The 22880-nt window shown below is 40.4% G+C and overlaps 1 protein-coding gene across 7 annotated transcripts in view; it reads right to left on the reverse strand.

Moving 5' to 3' along the window:
* The window catches only part of NFATC3 (nuclear factor of activated T cells 3), a 148238-nt gene that overhangs the window by 121093 nt on the left and 4265 nt on the right, over window positions 1-22880 (reverse strand). The window contains exon 2 of one of the 7 annotated variants that reach the window (XM_065567594.1): window positions 2057-2166. The exons of the other annotated variants lie outside the window; for them this stretch is intronic. The gene's annotated coding sequence lies outside the window, so the exon portion shown is untranslated. The remainder of the gene's footprint in view (window positions 1-2056; window positions 2167-22880) is intronic. 7 annotated transcript variants of the gene reach the window in all.

The raw sequence follows: 22880 nt of genomic DNA on the forward strand, positions 1-22880 counted from the left end.
ACTGAATTACAAGAGCTATGTCCCAGATCTGGCTGCAAAGATGGTGTAAAAAACTAGAGACACTAAGCTAACTGCCCTGATTGTTAGTGGTGCTCTATTTTTCCCATTGGGAAGTATTACATTCATGATGAAGTAGGGGAAGGACTTAGCATTGTTTCTCCTCTGCAGAAGGGCCTCTCTCTCCTACAAAGTCTGCCAATGTATTAGGGATGGAGTTTGTAGAGGTTGGCTCAGTAGCAGGACACATGGCAGCTGTATTATGTTTCCCAGTGTATTAGCGATGATTCTGCTGGTGTACTCAAGTCTATATTGTACTGCAGAGTTTGTCCTACTGTGATGCATCTAGTCACTTCCAGATCTAAAGATTACAAGAAACAGAGATGAGGGGGCAAGAGACCACATGAGCACAGAAAAGTCATTTTTTGACATCCACAGAGGGGAAGAGCTTTTTATTGCAAACAGAAATTGGTCTTTGCAAATCAAAAGATTTGAAATCAATAAAAGGACTCAAACCTTTGGGCAAACAAAGTACAGAATCAGGATATTCCAATACATTAAAAAAATTCAGGGGCATATACTGCTAAACAGCAGTTTACAGATAAACAGCACCAAAACTGTCAACCATATTACATCAAGGGTAGCTGAACTGCTGTTCAAATCCACATGCGATTCATCACCTTATTCAACATTAAGTGCCAATACCATAGTTGATGTCCATCATATAATCCTAGTCACTGTGTATGGCCTAAATTCCAAAGAAGGTCCAACCATCAATCACCTATAGAGCTGGAGAGAAGCCACAATATGCAGGAATCAAAGATCCTTTTAAAAAATAGTTTGATGTACAGGAAAGGTGCCAGATTAACACTATAAAGTGCCTGAAAAGAATAACTACTTAGCTGTAATTCTGCTTTTCTTAAAAAAAAAAAAAAAAAAAAAAAAAAAAAATCAACTTCTGAATTTAGGTAGTATAAATCAAGCCAAAACTTCTCTAGCTCTCAAAGCCTGGCCCTTTGGAGGCACAGGCAAGCAACCCTTAGTCTGTGGCCAACAGCCAATGACATAGTGCCCTCTAGAACATTTATTTTCAGTTCCTTGTTGAGCAGGAATGAAGAGCTCCCTGAAGTATAGTTTAAGCCCACACAACATGTGTCAGGGACAGATCAACAAAAGAAAGAAAGAAAATATCATGCCCCTTCCCCACTTCTGACAGTAGGTGGATGTGTAAACAGACATCCATTCACATAATATTTTAACGAATCAGAATTACATATTCTCTTCTTTAAAGATACCATATTGAACGGACTCCCACTCTTGATGGCTAAAGTCAAGAGTCTTCAAGTTCACAGATGATCCAACCATGGGGGGGAGAAAAACTATGAGAGGGAACAGGATAAAATTCAGGTTACAGAGAAGTTGTCCCAACCCAAGACAGAGTTTATAGGGATGAAGACCTAGAATCAACATACAGCTCTGCAGCTGACTGCAATCAGGACATTTAGGTACAGACAGTTGGTCTCAGAATGACGCTGCCCTGTCTCTAAGGCCTGGTCTACACTAACCCCCCAATTCGAACTAAGGTACGCAACTTCAGCTACGTGAATAACGTAGCTGAAGTTCGAAGTACCTTAGTTCGAACTTACCTCGGTCCAGACGCGGCAGGCAGGCTCCCCCGTCGACTTAGCGGTACTCCTCTCGCCGAGCTGGAGTACCGCAGTCGACGGCGAGCACGTCCGGGTTCGACTTATCTCATCCAGACAAGACGCGATAAGTCGAACCCAGAAGTTCGATTTGCTTGCCGCCAAACTACCGGGTAATGTAGACCTACCCTTAGGGTCAAAAAAAATATCTAAGTATGAGGCCCACTATTTCCACCCTCCATCCTCCTCCAAAAATATCCATACAGCAGGGAACACAGAGAGGAGGGAAAGTTCTTCATTTCATTAAGTCCAAGTACCAAAAGCTGACGGTGGGTAAGGAATCTTCATTCCTTCTCCCATGCCCTGGATCCCATTGAAGGGACTGAGGGAACATAAATGGCAGAGGTTCATCGTACCCAGGGAGAAGGCAGCATCAGCATATATGTGGGGGGAGGATGTACAAGTACATGCTCCTTATTGTTGAAGCTCTCAAGACCACGTGCTTCTCTGCTGGTATGGCCTCCATCTATCAGCAAGAGAAGAAAATCACTTAAAGTAGGCGTGGGGGAGGGAAGGGAGAAGTGCAGTAGACACTTAAGGGTATCTGTTATATACTTGGATGGTCAGGAAGTCAATGCTTTAAAGAATTTGTTTTAAACTCCCTCCTCCCCACATGATGTTGAATATTTAAGAAAAATTCAGCATACAATATGAATATCAGCAGCTAAACAAAGGGTCCAATTATTATAACCTCAGCATTTCAATAGTTCTTTTTTGTCTAGAAAAGAGAATTTGTTATGGTTTAATATTAAAAAATTGGAAACTTAAATTGATGAAGAAGGTAGATTGATATGTTGAAAGAAACTCTTGCAACATTTACCATTTACCATCAGAAGATGTAAAATATACACTCTGGTCACTCAGATTCCCCCCCCCCTTCTATTACAGTCAAACATTCAAAAAATGGAAATCAACCATCAACCAAGATCAATTTTTTAAATCTATTCTTCATAAAAATTGTTGTTCTCACAGCATGGTCATGAAAGGAACAGATAATTTTAAAAATTTCCTTTTAAAGAAAAGGGCAAGTTGGTTTATTTAGAAATGTACATTAGCATCCATTCCCAAGGTACGCAGAAAACCTTACATCAATTAAAAAAATTATGGCCTAAAAAAAACAAAAAAAAAAGGTGTTGCTCCCCACAAACTACAGTGCAAAAGCAGGGCAGTCCTGGGGCAGCTCCACCACACACACACACACCCACCCCTCCTTCTCTCCCCGCCCCTATCCAGGTTGTAGGCAGGAAGCCAAAGCCAAGCAGTGCAGGACAGTGCTCTGGCTGGTGCCATGGAACAGGCAGTCGTGGCGTTCCCTCATCTCCTGCTGCTGCTGGTGCAGGAGGTTGAAGCTGCTCCTCAGCTCCCAGCCCTCTTTGCTCACGCAGCCGGTAAGAGCTGTCTGGGCGAGGGGTCTCCGTGGCTGGCAGAGCCATTGGGGAGAAGCTACCGCAGGGGGAGCCCTCCCGGCACTCAACCTCTAGCTACACCCCGTCTGCAAACAGCCCCAGCTACTCCTCTCCCTGAGCTACCCCCCTCCTGTCTGCACACAGCCCCTAGCTAGCACCCCCCGCATCCTGAGCTACCCCCATGCCCGCACACTGCCCCTAGCTACCCCTCTCCCTGCACCCTGAGCTCCCCTCTGCCTGCACACATCCCCTAGCTACCCCTCTCCGAGCTCCCCTCTGCCTGCACACTGCCCCTAGCTGCCCCTCTCCGAGCTCCCCTCTGCCTGCACACTGCCCCTAGCTACTCCTCTCCCTGAGCTGCCCTCTGCCTGCACACAGCCCCTAGCTAGCCCTCTCCCTGCACCCTGAGTTGTTTTCAAGCTTTTGTAGCTGAGCCCCCCCCCCACCCCCCACCCCACACACACACACAAACACCTTTGAGTTATAATTTTTGGTTGTGCCTCCTCAAGACTGTCAGCTGGCCTGCTGAGGTGACTCAAGGGGTGGAGGTGGCGCTCCCTCCCCAGACCCTGCTGCGTGGAGCTGGCTTGACCCTCGCTGGCCCCTGCCCACACAATATAGAAGTCAAACTACACCTATGCCCGAGGGTCCCCCCTCCGCTGGGCCCTGGATTTTTTGAAGCATGTTGTGGGGGGCCTCAGAAAGAAAAAGGTTGAGAACCCCTGACCTACATATATCTTCTTATAGATTATCACTAAGACTGTGATTTAGTCACAAGGTCACTGAATCTGTGAATTTCACAGACCTCTGTGACTTCAACCAGTGCCGGCTGGGAGCTGCAGGCCACAGCAGGGGGACCCTGGCAGCAGGGGGGACCCTCCCCATAACTCCCAGCTGCCCCGGCTTCCCATTTTGTCATGGGTATTTTTAGTACAAGTCAGGGACAGGTCACGGGCTTCTGTGAATTTTTCATTACTGCCCATGACCTGTTCATGACTTTTACTAAAAATATCTTTGACAAAAACTTAACCTTCACTATCACAGGATGGCTGGCCCCTTTAAGAGTAGGCAGCACCCATTCCATCCACCATGGGCTTCTTTATGGAAAAAAAAATCCATCTCTGACCACTTGTAATTACAACTGCTTAAGTAGCTTGCTGGCCCCTAATTGACTAATGAGAATCTGGACCTCATAAATGGTCCACAGCTCAGCTGGAGAACAGAACCTGTAGAGAGAGGAGCTCCCAAAGAACAAAGTAGGAGAATAACTTAGGAAAGCAACTTAGGGAGGAACCTTCCAAACTCCTGTGTGACTGGAGGCTCAGCCTCTAAGGAGCTGCATGCTGTCTGGAGAAGAACTGCAGTTGGCAGGATGGCCTTGCAGAAGCCCTGGCTCCAGCAGTCAAAATTGAGAGTGGCTTTAGGGTAGAGGGGCTAGAGGTGACACGGAAACTCAGGTGGAACAAGTTGCGACCAAGTATGCCTCCCCACTGAGAAGTCTGGGTGAAGAGCCCTTCTATTTCAGTTGATATTTCTGTCAATGAGACACTCAGAAGGGGGTGCTGTGAGATACATAAAAGTCTCATTTAATGACCCAATTGAGAAAATTATTGCAGGGAGTTCACCCACTGGTCACAAAGGGGTACACAAGGATAGCATGTTCCTTTTACAGACTTCTGATAATCTTGCAGGGGACAGGGTACTGTAGAAATGTAAAGACACAAATACCTTCATATCAGTGTAGGATCAGTTTATTAAGAAGAGACATCTAACCGAACACCTAGTCATGAATAAATTTAGTAAAGGTGTCATTTAGCTATATGCAGAAGTTACAAGGTTTCAGATTCAACTTCTAATTAACAAAGGATGAAATCCTGGCCTCACTGAAGTCAAGGGTAAAACTCACAATGACTTCAACTGGGTCAGAACTTCACCCGGGTCAGAACTTCACCCAGAGAATCCAAACACAACACACTGTTTGCAGAGAAGCAATGGTTCCTGCTTAATATGGTGGTAAGAAGAATACTAAGGGCCTTACAAGGAGATGGGAAAAGTTAGCTATAGAGCTTGAAGAAGGAACAAAAAAAATCCTGGCATTTGATACATCCTCTGCCCTGTCTGAAGACAGGGTGGACAAACATTTCCTTCTAACATTATGCCCCTGTTTTCTGATACTGCAGCACGTATATTTGCCAACACACTAGTGATCACATTTAGTTCTTTATTCCAGTTTCATAGGAAGACGACACTGTACTGACAGAAGAGCATGCTCATGCAGATTGTGTTTTACGTTAATGGATCAGATGATTTCTTAAAAAAAAAAAAAAAATAGATGTTCTCCTTGTCTGCATATATCTCACTTCTCTTTTTTGAAACTGTTCACACTAAAATCCTGCCATAATTTCCTGTACAAACTTAAGCAAAATGTGGTTTCTACTAAAGCAGCAATAAAAAAGGAATCCAAGCCTATGGCAATAAAACTCATGTGACAAAGTTACAACTGTGACATCAAATATCAAAGGAAGTGAAACATTTTGGGCCACCATGCTTTTTTAAAAATGAATGAAAAATGTTACTATCGTCCCTTTTCAACCTGAGTGGCTACTCAAAATTCAGGGCCCTTGGGCATGCTCCACTTGGAAGCAGAAATTGATGGAATCCAATATTTTCTTTGATGCAATCTTGTTCATTTACAAAGAATGTACAAAGACCTGCTTTTCTGAACACAGGTGGAGTCAAGAACAAAAGGAGCAGTTTCTTAGCTTATAGTCCCAAGCCTCTAACCAACACCAGACCCAGAAGAACACTCACTCTCTCTTTACAGGGTCACACTCTGCTCACAGGCAACTGCTTGGCTTTCTTGCCTCTGATCCTCTTTCTGTTCTTGTCTGTCTTCAGTTTGTGTGTTCTGCCTCCCTCACATACACACCTACCAAAAATAATTCAGCAAAAGCTCCTCCACCCACACAATCCAAAATTCCTGGGCAGGCTCTACTAGGAGTTATTTTAGTAGTAGGCACCTTAACTGTCTCACAAACAGTTTAAGTGAACGACAGATTCACAAATCAATTTCAATGAGGTTTTAACTCAATCCATAATCAGGTTTAATCCAGCTCATAACATTACGAAGTATAAAACTGAATCCTGTTTATGTATATTCAGAGCAAAGTAGAACAGTCATTTTCCCCAAAGAGCTTCCATCATTTCCAACAGAAACATTTTTTTCTGAAATTTCAGTAGTACTGTCTCACCCTACAATAAACAGCTGTAAAAACAACTATATATACACTGAAAGAGGAACTTACAGGTATGAACAAGAAGCTAAAGATCTCAACAACAAAATTCAGTTCAACCGCTGGATTAGATTTGTAATTCTTTAAAGACAATGTGCTGTAGTTTCAACTGTAACTGAGTATTGTTCTCCTGACTCTCTCATCTAACTAGAGGAACATGAATTGTGTGGAAAATTAATGTAGCGACCTTAACTACAAGAGACCGATTCCTGGTTTATATGTGTGGTATGAAAATTAACTTTTCAGCCCTTTAAGTTAGAAAAGGCAACGTTTCTTACCAGAAAATTATTTCTTTGCATTCTATACCAGTAGATAGAAAGTGCTGAAATCTGTCTCTTGTAGCTTGTCAACTTACAATATTCAGATGATCCCCACAAAGCAGGGAAGTCTGGAGACCGTTAGATTTTAAGCTAATTACAACATATGCCGAGTGCCCAGGATTCCATGCTGAGGCCAGAGTTTGAGAACTAGCACTCTGGGCTCAGTTTGCATTCCCAAGCCTTGAGGCCACCCCAAGCTAGCTCCACCCTGAAACTTGCCCCACTTTCTCCAGTTCCACTCATGCTACGCACTAGATTTTACATCACTTACGCGACCCACTGTTAAAAATTCAAACAGATTTGCAAGTTCTCAAAATCAGTTCTGCCCTCAAATGGTAAGAGCTATATTTTTTGGGAGTGTGAGGATGGAGTAGATGTTATGCTATATTCTTTATATATAGAAGAGATTCAATCCATGTTAAAGTGTAAAACTCAGTTAAATCTGAACTAGAGAGATGTGACAAAGTGATTTCATAAACAATTCAGATCATCCTCAAGGCTCCAGTCAAGAACCTGTTACTCAGCCAGAATGCCTACTGAAGTCAAATGGAGGATTATACATCAAATTTCTTAAAGTGGTGAAAGTTATTTATTTCTGTGTATGTGATCACAAGATTTTATAGCTATTGATCCTTAGACAAAATTTTAGTGGTTAAAGTTAAGGCTTAAGTGGAGTTAGGCTTATGTGGAGTTAAGTTTATGATCCCACAAGCAGTATTATTTTTTACCAAAATACTTCATCTTTAAAAATAAAGCCCAAATGTTAGTTGCATACAACCGAATAGTACCTTTTCCCCTTCAAAAAAGCCTAGGAAGTTTTTATATCAAGCACTTGAAAGTAGTCTCAGATTTAAGGTGCCCATGCAGCCTTAAGTGCACCCCCTCGGGCATATGCATTATGATACTGTACTTAATTACAAGTTCATACTCCCACTTTGCCCACACACAGCTCCTGTCTCATTCAGTGCACAGTATGGACATTTAAGGGCCTGGAATCGAGGTTGCACAGACAACTTTAAACCTGGCATTTCCTAACTTCTAAATTCTTTGTCGTGCAAGCTAAACAACATTGTTGCAATAAAACTTTTTGTATATAATATTTATCAAGTGTGTAGTAAAGATTTCAAAATTAATAGTGAGATATTTGAAGTTTTAGTTCACCTAACTTAATGTAAGTGAGGCGTTGGTGAATTTGAATATTTCTATGAATACATAGACTTCAGTAGTTATTCAAGAGTTTAATTTTTTTGTAGCAATTAGTGTTATAGTACCAGAAATGCCAAATCTTGTGAATTTCTTGTGAAATCGCATCTCATAATTAAATAAAATTATTAAACTTGACTCATGATCTTGGGATAGAACTCTCAAATGTCAGGATTTTCTCTTTTCTTTTTAAGAAAATCCTGACATTTGAGAGTTCTATCCCGAGATCATGAGTCAGGTTTAATAATTTACTTAGAAATCGCTGTCAACCTGCCCCAGGTGGCAGGGGCTGACAGAAGGAACCGCTCCTTGCAGGGCTCCCGCTGTCAGCCCCAGGCAGCCAGGGTTTCCCTACCAGCCTGGGAAGTGGGAGAGGCCACCCCCCACAGGCCTGGGGAGGGTGAAGAACCCCAAGAGGAGCAGCAGTGAGGCTATGAGAGTCGAACTATGGGCTGCAGGAAGGATGAAGTGAGGAGAGTGAGGGCTGATGGGGTGGGAGGGCTTTACTGATGATAGGTGCTGAGCAGATGGGGTGTATGCTGGGTGGTGAACTGAGAGCAGTTGGGAGTGGATCGGGGCTGGGGGACTGAACTGAAAGGGAGCTGAATTGAGAGAGGTTGGGTAGGGCAGAACTGACGGGGGACAGGATTAATTGCTGGGCAGAAGACGGGCAGATGTGGAGGTGAGCGCTCCTGCACCAGAAGCCAAAAGTCACCTCATCCAGTACATGTGGGATAGTGGGCAATATTAATTGTCACATGGATACACCCTGGGGATGGGAAGAGGGCGTTCAAAATTCAAGAGAGACTTACAAAACACAATATAATCTTTAAAAAAAACCTCATGATTTTGGGGGCGGGAGGAGTGGGAGTCCAACTCATGATTTTTGATCGCTTGAAGTTGGCAATATTGTAGTACTGTATATTAGAAGTTGAGCAAATAAACAGGCTTTAATTATCTAGTAGTTAACCTTTGTATAGGATTTTATGAGAGCTTTAGGAGAGTAAATTTCAGGATAGATGGGATAAAAAAAATACAAAACTGTCTGGGTCCTTCACCTGTTCCTTTCTAGACTTGACATTTGTTTGGTTTTTAAGAAGAAATGAACTTTTGCTGGTGTTGGCAGACTCCTCTGAAACACATTTATTGGAAGTGAAAGTTGGAAATGTATTGTTACTCTCCTTGGATTTTCTAGGTATCTTTCTTGGTGCTTTTTTAAAAAGCACCAAGTTAAAAATTGGGTAGGTCCATTCAAAAAGGGAAATCAAGCTCAGTCAGATGAGGCCTAAATCAGTGGTTCTCTCCTGCGGATGTCAGCAAGCCAAGAGTGGCATGTGCAGAGGCAAATGAAGTAACATTGGATATGGAAGAAGTAGATGGAGACTTATCCCTTTCCACATGTCCCTCACCAATCCTCTAAGTTTTCCACAACCTCAACTGCCCTTTCACACCTGCGGTCCCTTCTATCAACTCTAAATCTGACACCCCACCCTTCCCCCACAAATTTAGACAAAGGAGCACAGTCTCCTGGCACCCTACAATGTTCCTCTCTCCCTGTTGTCCTCCACAAGTTTATGTCCCCCTCTTAGGTCCACAACCAGCTTAGGCTCCTTTTCCTATATTTTCCCTTAGTCTGCCTCCCCATCCATATCTGCCTTTCATCTCTGATTCGGCCTCAGTAGCTGCTGAAATGCAGGGGTCAGAAGCAGGTTAAATGTATAAGGCTGTGCTACCAAACCTGCCTATTATAAGGTTGCCTGGCACGACCCATTAAGACAGGGGTGGCCAACCTCTAGCTCCGGAGCCACATGCGGCTCTTCAGAAGTTAATATGCAGCTCTTTGTATAGGCACAGACTCCGGGACTGGAGCTACAGGAACCAACTTTCCAATGCAGAACTTTAGAGCCTACAAGTCCACTCAGCCCTAGTTCTCCTTCAGCCAATCGCTAAGACAAACAAGTTTGTTTACATTTACGGGAGATAATGCTGCCCACTTATTTATGTCACCAGAAAGTGAGAACAGGCATTCACATGGGACTTTTGTAGCCGGCATTGCAAGGTAGCTACATGCCAGATATGCTAAACAGTTGTATGCCCCTTCCTGATTCAGCCACCATTCCAGAGGACATGCTTCCATGCTCATGACGCTTGTTAAAAAAAAAAAAAATGCGTTAGTTACATTTGTGACTGAACTCTTGGGGGAGAATTACATGTTCCCTGCTCGGTTTTACCCACATTCTGCCATATATTTCATGTTATAGCAGTCTCGGATGATGACCCAGCACATGTTGTTCATTTTAAGAACACTTTCACTGCAGATCTGACAAAAAAGCAAAGAAGGTACCAATGTGAGATTTCTAAAGATAGCTACAGCACTCGAGCCAAGATTTAAGAATCTGAAGTGGCTTCCAAAATCTGAGAGGGACGAGGTGTGGAGCAAGCTTTCAGAAGTCTTAAAAGAGCAACACACTGATGCAGAAACTACAGAACTCGAACCACCAAAAAAAAAAAAAAAAAAAAAAAAAAAAAAATCAACCTTCTGGTGGTGGCATCTGCCTGAGATAATGAAAATGAACATGCGTTGGTCTACACTGCTTTGGATTGTTATCGAGCAGAACCCGTCATCAGCATGGACACGTCCTCTGGAATGGTGGTTAAAGCATGAAGGGACATACGAATCTTTAGCACATCTGGCACGTAAATATTTTGCGACGCTGGCTACAACAGTGCCATGAGAACACCTATTCTTACTTTCTGGTGACATTGTGAACGAGAAGTGGAAAACATTATCTCCTGCAAATGTAAACAAACTTGTTTGTCTGAGCAACTGGCTGAACAAGAAATAGGACTAGTGGACTTGTAGGCTCTGAAGTTTTACATTGTTTTTATTTTTAATGCAGTTTTTTTTGTACATAATTTTATATTTGTAAATTCAACTTTCGTGATAAAGAGATTGCACTACAGTACTTTTATTAGGTGAATTGAAAAATACTTTGTTTTTTACAGTGCAAATATTTGTAATCACTTTGTTCTCTGTTATAATTGAAATCAATATATTTGAAAATGTGGGAAAATCCAAAAATATTTAAATAAATGGTATTCTATTAACAGTGTGATTAATCACTACTCATTTTTGAAATCGCGATTCTTTTTTTAATCGCTTGGCAGCCCTACTATTTATATATGCCATTATGCTATTTTCTGCCTTATTTTTCCTAATAGTTCCTAACATTTGGTTAGTCTTTTTGACCACTACTGTGCATTGCACCAAGCTGAAGTTTTCAGAGAACTAGCCACAGTCACTGCAAGATCTCTTTCATGAGTGGTATCAGCTAATTTAGAACCCATCATTATATACATGTAGTTGGGATTATTTTTTCCAGTGTGCATTACTTTGCACTTATCAACATTGAATTTCATCTGCCATTTTGTTTCCCAGTCATCCTGTTTTGTGAGATCACTTTTCAGTCAACTTTGGACTTAACTATCCTGAATAATTGCAAACTTTGCCACTTCATCCCCTTTTCCAGATTACTAAATATGTAGAAAGCACAGGTCCCAATGCAGAATCTTGGGGGACTCTGCACTTTACCTCTCTCCATGGGGAAAACTGACCATTTCCCCCCATATCTTTTAACCAGTCATTGATTCATGACAGGATTTTCTCTGTTATCTTATGACTATTTAGATAAGCCTTTGGTGATGGAACTTGTTAAAGGCTTTCTGAAAACCCAAATATACTATCTCAACTGGATCACCCTTATCCACATGCTTGTTGACACCTTTAAAGAACTCTAATAGATTGGGGAGGTATACTTTCCTTTACAAAAGCCATTAACAAGACATGGGGTGGCCAACCTGTGGCTGTGGAGTCACATGCGGCTCCTTGTACAGGCACTGACTCCAGGGCTGGAGCTACAGGCAGCAACTTTTCAATGTGCTGGGGGGTGCTCACTGCTCTGCCACAGGCCCTGCCCCCACTCCACCCCTTGCCACCCCCTCTCCTGAGCCTGCAGTGCCCTTGCTCCGCCCCCCAGAGCCTCCTGCACGCCACGAAACAACTGATCAAGAGGTGGGGGAGGGAGCAGGAAGCACTGATCGGCAAGGCTGCCGATAGGTGGGAGGCGCTGGGAGCGGGGTGGGGGAGCAGATGTGGAACTGCTGACGTATTACTGTGGCTCTTTGGCAATGTACATTGGTAAATTCTGGCTCCCTCAGGCTCAGGTTGGCCACCCCTGAACTAGAATCTTCCCCACAAATCATGTTTGCCTATTTGTCTGATAATTCTTTACTATAGTTTCTACCAAGTTGTCTAGTACTTAAGTTCGGTTCACTGGCCTGTAATTGCCAAAATCAACTTTTTAAAAAATTGGCATTACATTACTACACTACCTTCCAGTCATCTGGGACAGAGGTTTGTTTCAGTGACAGGTTACGTACTACAGTTAGTAGCTTTGCAATTTCATATTTGAGTTCCTTCAGAACGCATGTGAATATCATCTGGTCCTAGTAAACTATAGCAACCCAATGCTTTGGAGGATAAACTTGAAATTTTGCAGGGGATGGGCCCCGTGCTAAGGATGTGCCTTTTAACATCCCAAGCAAAATTTGGGCAGATTTTCATAAGTTATAACCCTTTGAAAAACTGAAGTTTGCACATGTTAATTTCAAGCAAATCTTTATTGAGCAGCTAAAATCTCCAAAGATGCAGTACTCTCTGAGCATATTCAAGCCTATCACACCTCCTACTGTTGACCAGATTACACATATAATCAATCTCACAAAGCAAATGAGCAAGCTCCCTCCCCTCATAGCCCCCACCTCTGACAGAACTGCAAGTGTACCATCTCCAGAGCGAGCACACTCCCTCCAGCCCTGGGCTCTCTGTAATGTCTGCTCCCAACTGCTCAGGACCAAGCACTCGAACAGTAGACCGAAAGCCTGTCTACTCTGTGCTCTCAATGACTCTACTGGCACACCAGCAGCATGAAGAAGGAAGCCATCTGGTTCAAATACAGTGATAATTGGGCTGACAACTTTACCCTAATTGTGATTTCAACAGTGAAGTTCAAAAAAGTCACAATAAACCTATGCTGATGGAGAAAGGTACAAAAAGTAGACAGACTGAATTAGTCTAAACAAAAAGGCCCACTGATATGGTTCAAGGACTAAAATCATGCTTGATAAAAAAAAAAGAAGATGTGGAACTGGAAATTAATTAACCAAAACTCGTGTGACGGATATTCGGTCTAACTGGTAGACAAATTAATGAGGGGATAGGCTATTCTTCCCAATCCTCCCTTTTTTTGGGTGCTGGAAGAAAGACAGGGAGCTGTGCAGGCTGGAAATACCCTGCTGAGGAGACAGACAGACATGGGTCTCCACCCAAGACAGGTGAAAAAGGGAAAAGAAATATGGGAACTGCCAATGTGCATTCTGGGAAATTCCTGGATCGAGAGGTTACAGAATGTGTAAGAGCAAAGAGTACACCATACCATGGAGATTGCTGACTACAGACTGATTTGGCTTGGTATGCAATTTTTTGAACATATGTTCAACAGCCTAAATGACTACTCACACGTACCAACAACAGTTTTTCCTCCCCAGAGAACTAGGAAACTAAAAGGCAAAACAGACACACACACACACACACTCCACCACTACATTAACACAGAGTTATGGTTGAGCAAAACCTTAAACTTCTGAAAACAAGGAAATCCACACTTAAGGTTTCTCATACAACCATAACTCTGCCCTCTTTCAGCAATGCCCACAAATACCCTGTCAAAACACACAACCTTTACTCTGCCAACTCCACAACTGCTGAAAGGTACAAGCTTTTCACCTCCTTTAACAACTCACTCATTCTGACCCACAAGATTTCATATTACACTATTAAAAGACAAGAAGGGGGTGAGAGGTGGAGTCTCGTGGAGCTTGTATAGCCAATATGAATTATTTGCATACGCTCCAAGTGGAGTCAGCATGGCCCTGAGACCCAGGATGTTAGGAAGACTTGGACACAGGTAGCTAGCCCGAGCAGCCACTAGTGCCACAATATCCACACTTCTATTTTTAGCATGCTAGCTCAGCTTGAGCTACCGTGAGACTGTCTGTCTATACTGGGAATTGCTGAAGCCCATGCCACCATATCTACACTGTTACACCTACTAGCAAAATTAAAGCTAGCATGGGTATAAGCTACCTGTGTTATAATCATACCTTCACTAACAAGTTTTAAATCTCTGCCTCTATTCCCAAACTGTTTAAAAACAGGTGGGGTGACACACTTTTCCGAGCTTGCAGATCTGTTGTGATAATAATCCATTGATGTTGGTAACAGAACACGTGTAGTTCCTTACACAAGGAGAGCAAGGTTTGAAGAGCCAAAGTAGGAATTGTGTTCTCCCTATCCTCTGAAGCCCACCTCACTGCTCAGCAAGCAGTGGGTAGATGGTAGGAGCAAGAGATGCACATTTACAAACATCTTTCAGCGATTTCCCCATCCCTAAGAACAGAGCAGCCGCAACACTGTGCAACTGTGCAGTTGCTCCGCAACATGGGAGAGGGGCAAGAGGATATGATTCCATAACCCTCAACTGCTCCCAGACCAGCTAGTTGGACAGGGCACAAGACAAAGGATTTAAACAAAGAAGGAGAAAAAAAATTACACCACCAATCCAAATTGTTAAACTGATAATTTAATATTACTGTTTTTGGTCACTACATTTTATAGTAATACTGTTAGAGTCTTCCTTCAGTGTTTGGCAGACTTAAAACACTTGTGTATTTTGAGGAACTGAAATGAATTAAGACCTTGTATTGAGGCTTTGAGTTCTGCAGCTGCTAGGCATCAATAAAAAATTAACAAGATCATAACTTCACTTTGTTAATCAACTGGCAGAGTGAGCAAGACAGCTAGAAATAGGAATCAGACGGAGTGATAGGGCAGAAGACATGGGGACTGAGGGAGGCAAACAAGCCCGGAGGAAAGTTTTCCTTTGCAGTATGTTTCCTGCATTAAGAGCTTGCAGGGCAAACTAACTGGTCATTCAGTTTCCTCCATATCAATCTATGAGAAAGCTACAAAAGGAAGGCAACTAGGACTAGCATAATCCACCTCTGTATCAAGCGCTTATGCAGAAAGCAAACCCACAAACCTTATCCAATTGAAGAACTTGGATTACAGGGTCTGTGTCAATCACTGAAGGTCCACAAGGTATTTACCATAAAGTTACAACACTGATTTAGAGAAAATCTAGAGGTTTCAACATATTTTATCTAATATTTGCTACTCTGAAGCCTGTACAGATAGCTTAAGGTACCTGGCTTTACAAGTGAAGGAATACAATAGCTTACTTTAGTGTTAAATATTTTCTCTAAAATATGACCCTGTGGCAATATATAGCTTTTCTTAGCACTTGTTTGTAATGACCTGCATACACTCAAGCGCCAAAGTCACGAGTGAGCAATACAGTCACCCCAAATGAATGTTAAATCATGCTATCACTTCATCTTCCAAACTCCTCAATCCTCTATATCAAGCAGACTTATAGAAGCCCTTGTCCTTAAGATGTTTATACAACATCCCTGTAATATACTAGTTAATTACAGGCAGCAAATAGATTCTAGTATTTCCAAATCCCAAAAGCACTCAAACATTTTGTTCGGAAGTGTTATTGATAGTGGCTGAAATATATGAAACTTCATTTTATTGTTAATTCAGAACAATTACTGTCTTTAGTTCCTTTATACCACAGAGAATTCAAAATCCAAATGCTATACAAAATATATATACACACATCATCAACTACCTGTGATCTCATTCAAAAGAAATAGCTTCTAAAGTACCACACCAGTTTTGTGTACTAGAAAAAAAGTGCTCCCCTTCTAGCTTTCTAAAGAAGCAACAAGAATTTATGCTCAGACATTTTTATTATCCACATAGCCCTTCAATTTTCCTCCTAACAAGTCAGTCAAAGAATGTAAGTGATCTCATACCAGGAAGCTATATATCAACATTATTCTAAAATAATTCTTAAAGAGAAAGGTAAGCATCTAATGAAAGATAAGGATTCTGGTCAAAGCATATACACCACTACCTCAATATAACACCACCCGATATAAAACGAAGTCGGATATAATGCAGTAAAGCAGTGCTCTGGGGTGGGTGGGGCTGCGCATGCCGGTGGATCAAAACAAGTTCAATATAACACAGTTTCACCTATAATGCAGTAAGATTTTTTGGCTCCTGAGGACAGCATTATATTGAGGTAGAGGTGTATTACCAAAGTTTGAGTAAATGTGTTACATCCCACTATCCTCAAGTATAGTATTTTCCTAAGATCCAGGTTATCATCATCATCATAAGGCTCAGAGTGAGTTTAAGTACATTTTGTGAGCTTCTACATCACACACAAAACCACCATATTAACAGTAACCAATAACATCCATTCAGTCCATAGGCTGTTTTTCCACATCAGGAAATGAAAAATTGTCCTGTTTTTTTTAAAACAATCTTTTACTAAGCCATGAGTTACGTATTCATCAGTCAAAATGTGAAGGCTTGCAATATGACAACATACTAAATTTTTGGAGGGGCTAAAAATCAGAAGTCACATAAGAGCAACATCTTTTAACGTGTTCCACAAAAAAAGTAAGGTATGGTATACAAGTTCACCTTGAATTTAATTTGTTTTAGACTATTTCTTCTCACCAGGAAACAAAGGTTTCCAGAATGAGATCTAAATTAAATTCTCAAACCATTATAAGCATCAATACTGAATTTTTACAAATAGGAAACAAGCTCAATATTTTTAGCGAAAATCAAAAATATGTTTGCCTCACATGCTAATGTGCAAAAACATTAAAATTGTTCATTTTGTGTTCTCTCTCTCACACAGACACACATACACACACACAGTCTTGGACACAAAGCAATTTTGGGCAGCAGGCTTTGAAACCTGTTCAATTTGGGGTTACTTTTCAAGCAGTGCCACTGAGATGCTTAATGGAATCAACCTTGTACGTGATTACATTCCAGCTGTTCTGTTTTCAATTAATGAAATGTACAGCCTATAACAGCCTGCAAGTCTACTTGTGGTTCTCTGCAGTTTTCCAAATTCAGTCAGACCCTGGCCAAGTAACTTTGGAAAGTCCAACTGCTGAGCAAAGTGCCACAATACAGTATTGCATACAAATAGTATACAGTACATATGAACAGACAGATGCGTTCAAGTTGGAATAAAGTGCTGGCTTGTTAAGAGCTTGCTCCTGCTTGTGATTTTACTAAGCTTTACTGATCATTTCAGTCATCTTAAATTCCACTGTCATTTGAACTTCACATGGCATGCTTGGGCAAATGCAATGACTTGGATGTTGTTTTAGAGACTGGGCTTACGGCCAGGTCTCCTCTGTCTATACTCCCTTGACCCACAAGAGCGGCTTTAGACAACATCTCCATTACAGATCTGTCGCATCTTAGGCGGATTTAACATGCGCAATTTCAGCTTTATGCGGTCGGCAAAAAAACCACACACACAACAATTTAAATACTGTTTCTAAGGTGCGGGCGATTCTGCCCACCATTACACTCAATGTAATTTTGACTATACGCGATTTTCGCTTTAGGCGCTGACTGCGGAACGTAACCCCAGCATAAGATGCGACAGATCTGTATTTACGTTAAACAGCAGTTTGACTGCTTACATCATAGCAATATCAAGTGAGGTCCAATCTACTCATACAACTCACTTCTTTAAAAGCAACACTGCTAATCTGCCCATCCACTCCTTTAGTTGATCTAAATCTTTGTTTGTAACTACCATGTAGCTGTAGAGAACATAAAAAAGGAAAGAAATACAAGGTTCAAAGCTGAATCCACATTACCTGCAAAGAAACCGCACCAGCTTTAAGCGCAGTTTTTTTTTTTCCTTGAGAGAGCTATCCTCCAGTGAGGACTTCTGAAGAGCAGAAATGAATCATTCTATATACCCACACACAAAAAAGGAGCCCTCCTCAATTTATAAACAGTGTGATCTGAACCAAAAAAAAAAAAAAAAAGTGTACCAGTCCACAAGTTGTTAAATTAAACCTGAAGTCTTTCAACAAATGTATATATAAGCTATTGGTCTCAGACTACACAAGCTTTTTCCAAAGTAACAAAACTATCAAATTTCCTTTAGCCAAAACACCATTATATCTCCCAACACAAGTGTGAAAATCTGTCAGCTTTCCTCGGTAATTCAATCTTTTTGATTTTCCTGAAATATTTTGGATAAAAATGTTGTTCTGTTAGCCAGTTACCATTAAAAGATGCTGGATAATAAGGTACCCTAGCACACATTTCATTTTTGCTCTCCCTCAGACCAACTAGTCCTTAATCAATACCGCTATAGTACAGTCTGAAGTAGCAAGGTTTTTGCCACAGATCCACGTTTTCAATCATATGTATGATACACAGCTGTTCTGTTCCCCACTTCCCCTCAGCAAATACCATAAACACAGACTATGATTGGTCTCTCTTCAGCGGTTTTAGGGAAGGAAGGGCAGAGTGCGCTCTTTCAGAACTATTACCTTCCCATCACATGCTTGCAAGGTCAGCAGACAAACTAGTTTTCACTATATGCTAATTGCACTCAACTCCATCCAGTGAACACAGATTGTTAGACCACATCTGTTTTAAAAAAAAATTTTTAAAAAATCAAGGCATAGTGGAGCAAAGCGGCAACAGCACAGCTAAAAGCTAACAAAAGCAATTAAGAAATGGATGGTGGATAAAAGAGACAACGGGTCTAGAGAGAACAAAAGGAATGGGGAAAAAAGAGAAAAGGTGAGAAAAACATCTCTACAGAGATTAAGAGAGTGTAAGAATGTTAAGAAAATTTCAAATATGTTAACCAAAATAAAGTTGTTATATTTTGGCTGAGAATCAGACCCCTCCCACACACACTTATGTAGGTCTGAATCAAATTGCGGTGGGACTAAAAATATAGTGAGAATGATTTATTACTAACCTGTACAGTGCCACAAGTGTGCAGAGTGCTTAGTAAAAATGTGGCAAGTCTCTGCTTCAAAAAGCTGATTTAATTAAGCACAGGGGCCATGCCCTATACTTAGGTAGCACACAAGAGTCAACAGATTGCAAACATGAGCTTTGCTTATGCACACCCTTAACTCCAGCATTCGCTTTGTGCGCAACAGCTACACCCCAGCATCTGCAAAATTATGGTTTGTTGGAGTTTATTTTGCTTTTAGTAGGCAGGCAGCAAGCCCCCTATCTAGGAGAGAATTTAGATGCTTATCGCCTCATCAGAAGCATTTAGGGACATAAACGTATAAGACTGGCATTCAACAGTCTAAATATTCCACTGGTACTTAAGAATCTGATTTATTCAAACCTATAAAAATGCAGCCAGATGTCACCGTGGAGGTCACCATGTAAATATTTGTAAAAATAAAGGCTTTTTTAAAGGACAGTTGGCGTTTCTGTAGCAAGTTAATTTTTTTTACGGGCTGATAGCATAAAAATGGGCTATACCTGGAACTAGCTAGAGCAAGTGGCCCAGGATAGAGGACTCTGGAGATCTGTGGTTGGCGGCCCATACCCCGATTGGGGTGACGGGCATGAGTGAGTGAGTGAGTAAAGGACAGTAAGTTTCTGCTTCTAACTAGAAAATGAGTCATTAGCCCACACTCGGTAGTACAGAGACCTAACCAGGGGAAAAACAAAAACAAGAAACTCCCACAACAACTCTTAATTAGCAAACTTAAAGTATCAAGTCTGAATAAGAATTAAAAAAAAAGTAGAGGTTTTCAATTAACTAAAATCCCTGTCCAGCATAAGACTTCTGCTGCATGGGCGAGGTGAACTGCTGGACAGGAGTCTAAAAGACCAAGACTAACTTAAATGTAATTAGATTATCCTTTTTAAAAAGAAAACTTTCAAGCAATGGTGTGAGTAGCAAGCAATTTATTAGTTACAATACTATTTTTTTTGTTTTAGATTGCTAAATTGTGTGCTAAATCCCAAGAAAACTTTGTCTATTTAAAATGCATTAATGTCTAACTATATAACATTTTGCAAATACTATACCTACTACAAAACAGTAATCTTGAGAGTAAACCTGTGTAAAGGCACTTTCAAAGGCACTCATTTTGACAAAAGCCAAACTAAGATTAGATAATCTTTACTAGGATTGTAGCTAAAATGGAGATAAAAACCGTAATAAAGAGTTTGTGATTTCCCCTCTTCTTGTAGATGTCAACCCATAATCAGTAGATTGCACTATGCTACTATACTGAAAAACATGATGGAAGTTAAAACACTGTACCTATCAAATTTCTATGAGATCACAAAGTATCAGAGCAGTGCATCAAACAATATTTTTAGCTGCACCATCAACAGCAAATTGCTTATGAGTGGCTGACAGGCAACTGGAAGAGTTGATTTGCAAAACATTAAAAGTCACAAGCTGCACAAACATGTTTTTAAGTTAGGTTCACCTCCACACTACATTCAAACAATACACCCAATTAGCAACAAGTCTGGTTATTACAGGCCTGACCCTGCAAGGTACTGAGCACCTCCTAGGAAGTGCTGCATGCACTCAATTCCCACTGACTACAATGAGAACTGAAGGCTCGCAGCAATTTGTAGGACTGGGTTCTTTGTAGGGAAGATAAAAATACACCCATTTATAAACTAATTAACACTTTATATATAGGCTCTCTTGTTGTCCAACTCAGGTAACATGGTATGCCTCATCTTAGGTACCATTTTTTAACATTCTATGTACACCATACACGGTCACTGTCTTGCTTAGATGTATATTGATTATATTAGTAAATGAAATTTCCTTACATATTGACATGCAGTGCCTTATTTACATTATTCAACAGCAAACATTGTGAAGCATCAAATGTTACATAAAAAGTTTGAACAGTCAAGCTTAATCTTTCCTAAGAAAACACAAATTTGGTATCACCCTGTTTAGTTTTAAAACATTAGTCCCCAAGTTAGATTTTCTCAAAAGTACAAATTACAAAGTAACATTTGGCAGAACTAAATAATAATACAAATGAAAATCTTTTGGATTGTGAGGGAGCATTAATATTACAATTCCAATACTAGTTTAAAGTTAAGATATCATATGCAACTCTTAAGGTCATCATAAATAGCTGCCACTACCGAACTGTTTTAGTTTTATAAAATTCTGTGTCTTAATATATTTTGAGGTCAGCCTAAAATTTTATAGTAGAACAATACTGATCAATAGTGCTGCGAGTCAAAGAGAAACTAAAACCTTTATTAGCCAAGTATCTGTTTTGGCTTTTACACATTCCAAAAATGAAGAATATTTTTGTCTTCACTATGGCAAGGACAATAATACTACACTATGCCAAGGAGAGGGGGACGGAGGAAGCACCCAGAATTTGGCACTATCCCACAACCCCCCTACTCATGTGACTAGTTTATTAATATGGGAAATCCCTTTGACTTTAATGGAACTAAGTTCCAGTACTAAAAGGTTGCAGTATTAGACTTTAGATTGGTGGATACTACTAAACAATCTTTCATATAGACCACCCGAACAGCAATTACTATTGTTCAGATTAACCAGTACAAGCAAAACTACGCTAGTCAAGGTGGTCACCATTCCTGCAATCCAGCACAAAACTAAGCATTACACATGAATTTCAATGAACTACTGTGCAGTAATGACTTGACAGGAGGGGAGAAAAGAGGGAAAGAAAAAAATGCTGTTATGACTGATTTTGGTTTTTAAATTCCTCTTTTTTTAAATGTGTCTCAGTGTGCCCAGAGTCTTCAATTGGCATCCCTTGGATAGGAGTTTTTAAAAAATGTAATAAATTAAATACACTGAAGAAGTAGATGGCTTTTTAGTTCTTTGAGTCAGTTTGTATATTCATAGTTCTAAAATGTATAGCCACAGTCCATACCACAAAAGTATTCTTGACTAGATAATTGGGAAAGTGATTTTAAAGTTAGAAGTGTCAGTTTAGACTTGTCTTCTATGTTATTACCAAAAAATGCTAATGTTGGGCATTTCTCCCACATGCCTAGAAGTTTTCTCCCCACCATCCATCCATCCATCATTTCCTTTAAGGGGGAGCACAGCACAAGATAAGAGTTTAACAATCCTAAAAGCTTCCCATGGATTGGGAAAGATTTATAGTTGGGTTTCAGAAGCTGAAACCCTTAAATTAAAAATTATATTTCTAATACAACAGTTATAGCTTTTCCCACTGTCATATGTCATGTACATTTTTACAGTGTATAAAACCAGGGTGGATTTTTTTTAAACTGATATTTTTAAACTGATTTATTTAGAAATCAGATTTTGATTTAAATTATAGTACATTTTACTTTTTAATAATAAATGTGTTTAAAATGAAATCTGAATGCAATACAAATATGTTAAGGCCTAAACTTGTTATAATCTCTTATAACATTTAAATAAAAAATAAATATGCTAAATTAACAAACCTCTTATCAAAAACTGAATTAAAGGCTGTTTTTTCAGAAAACATCTAATTCTACCTTGAATGGTCCCTTACAATATGAGCTAATTACTTATGCTAAACAATCTGTTCCACCTTGAATTTTGCTGTGACACTCAAAGTACCTTTCCCAGATTTGAAGAAGAGCTCAAAAGCTTGTCTCTCTCACCAACAGAAGATAGACAACATGGGTGAGGTAATATCTTTTATTGAACTAACTTTTTAGGTCAGGCTTCATAAATATGGCATAATATGTTATGTACTGTGTTAAGGTCTTGTTTTGTTTAATCAAAATAAAATTTATATACTGTTGACTGTGTTTAATTATATTCCAGTTATTCTAATGCAGCCTGACACAAATCATGAGCAAAAAGTTAATCTAACAAATAGCATATCTTTCACCATTTTCTAACATACTAAAATATATAATTAACA

The sequence above is a fragment of the Chrysemys picta genome, chromosome 14, assembly GCF_011386835.1.
Source record: "Chrysemys picta bellii isolate R12L10 chromosome 14, ASM1138683v2, whole genome shotgun sequence".
Taxonomy (NCBI): Eukaryota; Metazoa; Chordata; order Testudines; family Emydidae; genus Chrysemys; species Chrysemys picta.